Below are 10198 nucleotides of genomic sequence, written 5' to 3'. Positions count from 1 at the left end.
CTTTAATAATTCGTAAAACATCAGCAAAATCTAGCACACACAATTACTATAAAGACAAAAATCAACCAAAATAAATTTTATTTTAATCTCTCAGTCTTCTGTAATGAATGCGTGTTTATTTTGTATTTAAAACATCATAAATCATTCAAATCCTGCATGTATTGCAGTGTTTGTTGAATTCAAAAAATCTGGGTTATTTCATAAATCTTCATTTTTTAACTTTTTCTAAAATTCACAAACATTAGTTTGGTGTTGCTTAAAACTAAATATGAACTTGTTTAGTTTTTGTGATGTTTCTGTTTTAAAAAAGCAGATCGTCTTTTCTGTTTGCTTGACCCTTTTTTTTCTCACATTCTTATCAGAAAAAAATTCCTTAATTTTTTTTTCGGCTACTGTGTGTGGTAAATGCCTACCCAGAATATCTGCTAGCCCACCCTTTTGCACCTGGCAGGAACTGGGCCTGATACATAACTATGTGTTCAGAGGTGCATTTCAAGACCTTACATGAAGCGTTATGTTTTTTTTCATTAGAATGAGCTATTTCTATCTACATATACCACGGGTCCCCTTACATGGAATTCTTCATGTTGTTTCTACAGTAGCCCTAAATGGACAAACTGCAAACTTTCTCCTCCAGCAAGGAAGTGGAAATGTGAAGACATCATAGGTCTGTGTCAGCCACTGAAATGCTCCGAAAAGGATGGGTAGAGTGAGCCATTTGTTGTAATTCACAAACCCTCTACCAGCTAAACGCTTGCTGCCGCTAAATTTCATACACTGGACATTTAAGTAAACGCCCATAATGCGTATAATTTACTATATTTATACTTTATTTTTGTCCTGTAAGTATACTTACTATTGCTATTTTGAAATTATTTTTGAAATATATCTTTAACTTTAACTGTAAATGTAGATTAGGAGTTTATCTTGATTAGAGCCCAAAAGTAGGCTATATGTCGGAGTATACTTAAGATTTTTTTAGGTCAAGGATATCTGTGTATATGTAAGTGTATTTCTGAGAAGTACATAGTACTTTCCTATTTTTAGTTTGCAAGAAGTATACCAATAGCACCTATCAAATTAAGTTTTTGGTAAGCATATAGCATTTACTAGCCATACAGCAACACCTGCTAGCCATATCTTGTCATCTATTATAGAAACATGGAGGTGGGCACATTTGACACATGTGGTGCAGTGTAATGGTGCTTGATATAGACCCCTAGGGGCCCCAGGATGTATATCAGCACCTGAACATCTTGCTGGTACAGATGGGCTCTTTTGACCTGGGTCAGTGTACACATGCACTGACATCTGCATCACGTTCTGCACCACACATATTTTCCTTATATGCGAATCTGCTGGAGGCTTGGAAATGACACACTTCACTTTTAAGTTGTTCTCCAAGTGACATAACCTAACATTTCCATCATTAAAAAATTCATCCATGTCTTCCCAATAGAACAGTTCACTAATCACATACTGCTACAATTCTTTCACTAACTCATTGTCCACAATGAGAAACACCAGGGGTGTCACCTGAAGGTTCAAGAGCTTTGAAAGACGACTGGGACTCAAACAGAATGAAAGCTAGAGCAGAGCCTGAGAGATGTGGCCAGACAGTATGTTTCTCCCCAGGGCTTCATGCTCCAGTGCAGTCGATGTGTTTGTTTTTTTGCTAACATCTAGGGCTGTTCGATTCGTTTTCTGTTTCCCTTAGAGTGCTGTGTTTAAATGTTTGTGCTGCTTGACCGAACACTTAGCAATGTGGAGCTGACTCACATATACTTGAGCCCGCATTTGAGGCTGATAGCGGCACATGTCTGGATTACTTGTATCTGTGTGTCACGAGACCACGAGAACCGTGTTTTTTAGGGCAATTGACGTTATATTGTAAAAATCAGGGAGGTGAAAATGTCTTACCATTTATCCATCAAACAAGTTTGAGGAGTCCCCCATTTATCCTGTTCATATTTTTATATCATTCCTGAAAGATATTTCATGGTTGTACATACATTTGTTTTTTAAAAGCCTAGAGGAAAGAGGCAGCTAGCAGAGAAGAGGGGAGAATGAACGGAGAAATGGTGGATACCAACAGAGGATAATTCCCTTGGGTATTTGCAGCTCAAACTCCATTATAGCATCTCTAGAACTGGGATCTGGGATCAGCCAGCTTGGAAGCTGTGGGAGCTCCCCACTTAAGTTTACGAACTGTTGCCCTTTTTTATTGAGGTCAGAAAATATCCTGGAAATATTTTTTAAAGTCGCAAACTCGACTAAATAAAATTATTTCTTGAGCAAGTACCTGTAATCCGTCCTTGTCCCTAAATTCACAACAATAAGAATCTAAATATCAGACGAGCCTGCCAAACCACTGACCATAAATATGGGTGAACAATTAGCTTTCTCATGCATACATGCAGTAGCCACTAAGAATGTTGTCATGAGATTCAACGTTCCAGAAACAACAATGTATCAAAGGTCAAACGACTGATCCAAGATGCCTCCAGTATATGGAGAATGTTGTCCGCTTACATACCCATTCATCAGAGGCAGCTGTGATTCCCAGAAGCACAGATTCATTCATCTGCTTTTCTTTCACCTCACTTCCGCCGCGGCATCATTATCCATCATTAAAAGCAGCAGTCACGGAAGCAGCAACACAGTCACAAATTCATTTAATGAGTTAACACATTTTTTTATTTTATGAATTGTATATAACAAAGAGGAGTAAAATGATAATACAAAGAAATATTGGGAATGTGTTGCTTGCAAAAAGTCAGAATACATGGTTACATGGTCACCACAGGATGGTTTAGTTTCAGCATCTACCAGTAGGGGCCAACTGATCAATGCTAACCAGCCAGATCTTGACCCCTTGGATTAATCATGCCAACATCTTGACCAACCATGTCTATTCTTAGCTCTCCCTCTCTCTTTCATTCTTTCTGATGCTCGCCCTCTCTCCCATTATTAAAAACCTGCTCCTTGATCACAGTTCAAAACCTTCCCACACTAAAAATTGAAAACCCCTCAGAAACATGTCCAATCTACAAAACAGTTCACCAGAGGCCTTGTGGTTCAGGAGTGTGTGTTATTAATTCCCTTAGCTGTTTTTGTATACCGAGAACGAGCCCAGGGAACATCGGCTCTTTTTCTCACTTAGTCTTGGAGCTGTATACAGCAGCTGTGCCAGGATGAAGATAGGCGATGACTCGCTTATATTAAAGGTCAAACATGCAATGTGCACAACATGAGAATGGATCTGTTTTACACAGATCAAAGGAGGTTTTGCATGAACAGACTGGTAAAATCTCTACTTACACATTCAAACTCCATGTCTGTGAGTAGTAGCATATTTAAGAATTATAAAAGTACATTCAGCGTCTTATCTTCTTTTGACATGTTTGAGCAATTTAATTATTGAGTATCTGACCAGTTCATCTCAGCCTCATGCATCACACTTACTAACTGCCCATGGTCTTTTTAATGGCCATTGTCAAGACTGAGAACTTGGAACTACATTAGATGGTGCTGATCATTGTATAGGGAGGTGGGGGATGCTTGGTACAATTTTTGGTCACAATTCAGTATAGGGGGCAATTCTTGATATTAACAAACTATCAACTACGTCTTTTTCCTCAATCAATCCTTAATGTGTTTCTAATTAATAGTTAGTAAGGTAGTTGTTAGGTTAAGGTATTGGGTAGGATTTGGGATGTAGAGTCTGGTCATGCAGAGTGTGTGCTTTATAAGTTCTAATAAACAGTCTGTATGCCAATAGTAGGCATGCTAATAACCACTAGTGAGAATGGGCCCCTATACTGAAGTGTTTTCCAATTTCTCTGATCGAACAAACACACATTCCATAAAAAAGTGTGTGCTAGGATGGCACAGTGTTTAAAAATAAGAAGTTTTAAGAAGGCATTACCCATAATATACTTTATATATTTTCTTTATTGTATAGCTTTTGAGTGTTTCACCAATACATAAATGTTTGAAATATTTAGGTGTTTTAAAATCTATCATAGATGTGGCTATGAGGATCAAGATTGGACAACCTTGTATGTTCAATATTTCCAAAATTATTTGTTCAATAATGTCAAAGCATCATCACTTTCTCTCTAGAAATAACTAAAAAGAACAGACTAAAAGGCAAGTGCATCTCAACACTAAAAGTAATGGACCATTTAACAGCACATTGGCAGTAATAGTAGGCGGTTCTGCAGTTTGCACTGAAATGGTGGTACAGTTATAAATGGTCAGGTCATTATTGCATGAAGCATCCACTACTGATGTAAATGTATTTTGAGTGTAGAAATTGTAAAAATGGCATCGCCACTGGAAATAAAGAAATACAGCTGCTATTAATATTATTCCAACTAGTCCCAGTAGTAGTAACTATAACTAGGCTACTGATACTAAACATTGACTATTTCCTTAAAAACTAAGAAAAATATCATTTCAGTTTGATACGTGGGACCTTATTATGTTCCCATTGGTACCCTTCAAGAGATTATTCTTTTTAGAAAGAGTCCTTCAGTACCAGTGAAAAATTCATAATAAAATGTTGTGTCACCTTTCAGTTGTTGTTAACCCAGTTTTAAAGTAGCCTATTTTTAAATATTTTATGACAAAGATTTTGACTTGTTCAGAGAGTTTGGAGAGTTCATTTATTATGCAGAGAGTCCAAAGGCAGTCAAGGCATGGCCCATCTGGTGTCCTACTTTCAGAGAAGAGAATTGAAATCAGTCTCTGTGGTTTCAATGTGAAATCACTTCTTCTCTAAAAATCTGTCAAATATCAACACCCAATTACAGACCGCGCTAAAAACATGTTCATAAGCTTGAAGATACTTTTGTTTCCATCAGCACAGTTCTACACAATTCATGTCTGTTGAGAAACTTGAATACAGCAACCAAACTGTGACATTTTCAAGAAGAGTCCAAGAGTTATGAATCAGGCATCTCAAGGACAACATGGTGTTTTTCTGCAGAATAAATGATGCTTACAGCAAGAGAGGGCAGACCAGGTCACACTGACCAAATTTCATTTAAAAAACAAAGAACCGGCCAAACGATGTTATGTACTGTTGAAGTGAGATTTTTATTTATAACACTTTAATCAATTTTAGAGCCAACGGGTTTATGAATTCCTTTGACATGTGACTTTAAATGAAAAAGCATCACAATCTCCAGTGCCCTCAAACTATGAATCAACATTGCATGCATTCAACCATAGTCAGATCAGTCCAAAGCATCAAGGTTATATTACATGTACTTGATGCCATGACCTTGGCTTACTTTTCGTCTTTATTGAACATACATTTCAAATACTGTATCCATGGCAACCAGCCGATGCTCCCTTGGGACTTGAATCCAAGAGGGTCTATAAAGGCAGCACAGAGCAATGGGAGCTCATTGTAACCCAGTAGGATTATTAGTCTCTTTTCAGATACATCTGTTATTAGTTTTTACAAATCCTGCCCTCTTTGCTCTATTCCCTCTACTCTCAACCTCATTCCACGGTCAGCTTTCAAAGCTCTCATGTGAGCTCTCTAAGCACACATGGAGCTGCATAGAAATTAAGTTTTGGTTCTGTCTCTGTTAACGTGACTGTTATGAAGTTGTTAAAGCTCTGGGGTTTCAGTCAATAAAAGGGATCGGTGGATAGGGTTGTGAGGTGATTCCAAGCTCATGCAGACAGGAAAAGCCCTGATGGCTCTGGGCTTATTGATTATCCATCAGTTCTGGGGATTCTCCGACAGAATCTAGTTCAGGTCACATACATTACCTTTGTCTTACTACAAATATCCACTCTCAGAATCCTGCTGCTAATAGACACACTCCGGAACATAAATGCATGAAGAATTAGAAAACGTTCGATTGCATTTGTCAATAGGGTCACAGATTCACTTTGGTGAAAGAGATGCAAAAAGACGAGATATGACTCATTTGAAACAAAAGCAAATCTATTAGAGCAAACTGACTCAATCGTGTAGGTAGTAAGTAGGTCAAAAAAACTGAATAGTGGATAAATAAAGTTTGTGAAAGAAAACCCATTTTATGCTGCGTCTTAAAGGGGTCATATGGCACGAATACGTGTTTTTCTGTGTCTTTGGTGTGTAATAAGTTTCCTATGCATGTATTAGACACGTAAAATTGCAAAAATTTAAGTGTCGGAACAAAAGATGCATTCTAAAAGCAAATGCTCACCCAGACCTGCCTGAAACACCTCGTGTAATCACCCCCCCACAAATCTACATCAGTTGGTGGTATGATTTGACTAAGACCGGGTGGGTGTACGTGTCAGTACAATTGCTTTGGAACCTTATTTTCCAAATATGGTAAGAGGCGTTACATTTCCGTCACACGCTTGCAGTATTTGACCAATCACTATGCACTTGTTTACTCACCAATCCTAGCACACCTCGCTTTTCAGAGCGATGAACTTTCTAGAAAATTTATGTGTTTCAGAGAGGCGGTGCATAGAGGAGATACAAACATGCACGGTATGTGGAAAATACAGCGTTTTTTAACCTTAAATCGTGTATACAGATTGCATTTCATCTAAAACAAACAAAAAATATTTGTTTTAGCCGTGTCACCTGACCCCTTTAACATTTAATCTGCAATAAAAAAACACATTTCAACTTTTTTTTATCAGTCAGGAATTGTTTGGATTGTGTGGCTGTTGTATACAGTACCAGAAAAGGACCAGGTGGTTATCTAGCATTTGAAGGTTGAAATAGAAATCGATGGGAATGATGATAACCATAGAAGCCTGCAGGAGCCTAACACACCCCCACACAGACAGGTGAGGAGTACAGACAGGAAGCATACACACATATGCTGTGCTCCAAAACCTTGTAAGCTGACAATAAAGACATTTTAAAGATGCTTTATGCTTTGAGATCATATTGCACGTTGCTTTCGGTACAAGGACCTTTGAGATGACAATGATGATGAGGAAAAGTAAAGAAGCTTTAGAGAAGGAAAAAAAGTAGAAGACAATTTGTAGTTGTGTTTGAATCAAATAAAAAATATGTTCAACTGCTCTGGGTGATTCTGAAAGTAAATGCAATGGAAAACGCACCAGAATTTAACGACCCTAAATTTGTTGTTGGCTGAACTGTTTCTCTAACAGAATTTCTCCTTTTCTTCCACTCCTCACATTCATCTATTTTCATGTCAACACACTCCGACAAGACCATTCTCAATGGAGCATGCTTGCATATCATTGGAAGGTTGTCGCTCTCAAACCTCACACTGAACATTCCTCTGAACAATGTGCATTGTTCCAAAGCAGCTTTACAGGGGCAAACAGGAAAAGGTAAAACACAGCACAGTGCTTCGTGTTTATAGAACAAGCAATATCATTCTAATAAATAATATCTAATTAATAAATACATAAATGCAGTCTCCCGGTGAGCAAGCCAACACTGCCCTGCTGTGGCGAGGAACCCAAACTCCAATAGTTGATTAATGGAGAAAAAAACCTTGGGAGAAACCAGGCTCAGCCGGGAGGGCCAGATCCCCTCTGACGTGTTATAGCTGCACTCAGTGACCCCCACCAAAAGCCACCTAGCAAATATCCACGAGGAAGAGGGAGAGCCCACCATCTGCAACCCAGAAAGTCCCACTCACCGAAAACCGTGCAGGTTCAACCCGGTCCCACTCAACGATCGACACTAGAAAACAGAGGAACAACCAGGGAAAATAGTAATGGCATGTTGTAGCTGTATTCCTCTGTTGTCCGACATTGACCACAAAACAAGGCCAAACCGGACCCACACAGCCCCAGCAGATGAATCCCCACAACCAACGAGCCCCCCCACTCCCCACAAACACCCACCCAACAACCTCCAATCAGTTTAGCATTAAATCCCAAGTGTAACTAAAGCATTAATATGACCAGTAGTCCGTCTTTGCTCTTGGTTGGGGATGTAGTGGTCTGAGCTGGGATGGTCCGATGGTCGTATTTCTCTTAGGTGGTGGTGGAATTGCCTTAGATGGAGCTTGGATGGTCAGTCAGTCTGCAGCTGTAGCTGGCGTAACCTTTAGGTGGGGATGGGCATATGTCGATCATCTGGACCTGGCGGAATTACTCCCTACCTCGGGATGGGCATCCCGAGACAGAGGCGGAAAGTGAATAAAGAGAATAATTAGCGTAGCTGCTGTTCATTAACTATGCATTAAGTGAAAGCTTGGCTGAAAAGATGTGTCTTTAATCTAGATTTAAATTGGGAGAGTGTGTCTGACCCTCGAATATTATTAGGAAGGCTAATCCAGAGTTTAGGTGCTACGTATGAGAAAGCTCAACCCCCTTTAGTGGATTTAGTTATCCTAGGTGTCATCGAAAGTCCTGAGTTTTGAGATGTAGAGAGCATGATGGGTTGTAATGTGATAAAAGCTCAGTTAGGCTAAACCATTTAAAGCTTTGTAAGTAATTAAAAGTATTTTAAAATCAATACGATACTTAATGGGTAGCCAGTGAAGCGATGATAAAACTGGGGTTATGTTAATGTATTTTCTTGACCTAGTAAGAACTCTGGCAGCTGCATTCTGAACTAACTGTAGTTTGTTTTTTTGATGATGCAGGACAACCACTAAGAAGAGCATTACAATAGTCAACTCTTGAGGTCACAAATGCATGAATAAGCTTTTCTGCGTCAGCAACACATCAAATATTTCGTAATTTGGCAACATTTCTAAGGTGGAAGAAGGCTGTTTTTGTGATATTTAAGATGTGATTTTTAAATGACAGGTTGCCGTCTAATATAACGCCTAGGTCTTTAACTGTATTTGTTGGAGTAACAGTGCAGCCTTCAATTTGCAGGCTGTAATTGGATATATTCTTTTTACATGTTTTTGGTGCTATAAGTAATATTTCCGTTTTGCTAGAGTTTAAAAGAAGAAAATGACTAGTCATCCAATGTTTAATGTCCTCGATGCACTCTGCCAGTTTGGATAGTTTGAAGGAATCATCTGGTCTTGATGAGATATATAGCTGAGTATCATCTGCATAACAGTGGAAGCTAATTCCATGTTTTCTAATAATGTTGCCAAGGGGCAGCATGAATATTGTGTAAACGATCTAATAGTATTTTATGGTCAAGCACTAAGGTCAAGGTCAAGCAGGACTAAGAGTGAGATGTTAGCTTTGTCTGATGCAATAAGAAGGTCATTTGTAATTCTAACGAGCGCAGTTTCAGTGCTATGATGCGGTCTTGAACTTTTCGTGTATGTCCTATTTTGTATAGATGGTGATCGGAAACATTGTCGCTTTGAGGTATAATATCGATATTGGTTAGATCGGCTCCGTGAGATATAATAAAATCTAGTGTATGATTACGTCTATGAGTAGGTCTATTGATGTATTGCGTTACACCAAAAGAGTGTAGTAGCTCTTTAAATGCCACTGCTAATGGATCGTTAGCATTATCTAAGTGGATATTAAAATCTCTGACAATCAGTACTTTATCGATGTTAACAAATAGGTCCGATAAGAAGTCTGCAAACTCTATCAGAAAATTAGTGTAAGGCCCAGGGGGTCTATACACAGTAGCCAATGTAAGAGAAAGCAATGTTTTTTTATCTGACTTTTACATAAATTATTATTTGGTTGTATGAGTCGGGGGACAGACACAGTCTCTATGCATTTGAAAGCAGTAACATTTTTAACAGTAACATTCTTAACAGTTGGGTAAGAAGAACACAGACTATGGTTAAAGTTTGTACTTACTAGTCAAATGAAGCGTAGCGTCTTTGAGATGTTGTCAGACAGAATTTCCGCTCCAATGCTGCTGGGGTGCAGGCCGTCGGGGCGGAAAAGTCTTGGTCGCTCCCAAAACAGATCAAAATTATTTACAAAGAGCAGCTTCTGTTCAATACACCATGACATTAACCAATTATTAAACTTTCCTGTAGATCATTGGTAAGAGCATTGCGTTAACAACGCAAGGTAGTGGGTTCGATCCCACGGGATTGCAAAAACCTATGTAAAATGTATAGGATAAAGGTATGTAAGTCGCATTGGATAAAAGCGTCTGCCAAAGGCTTACTGTAAATGTAAATGAAGCGTAAATAGTCTACTGAACATTACGTTCCCTCGTCGGTAAGTAGGAAGCGGCCCTGATACGATGATCCTGGCCGTGGGTGATGCGTTGCGTTCATTTTTGACAAGGTTCCTGAAGTTCTTC

This window comes from Triplophysa dalaica, chromosome 11 (assembly GCF_015846415.1).
Source record: "Triplophysa dalaica isolate WHDGS20190420 chromosome 11, ASM1584641v1, whole genome shotgun sequence".
Lineage (NCBI taxonomy): Eukaryota > Metazoa > Chordata > Actinopteri > Cypriniformes > Nemacheilidae > Triplophysa > Triplophysa dalaica.
The sequence above is the reverse complement of the archived record's forward strand: the minus strand, read 5'-3'. Positions refer to the sequence as shown.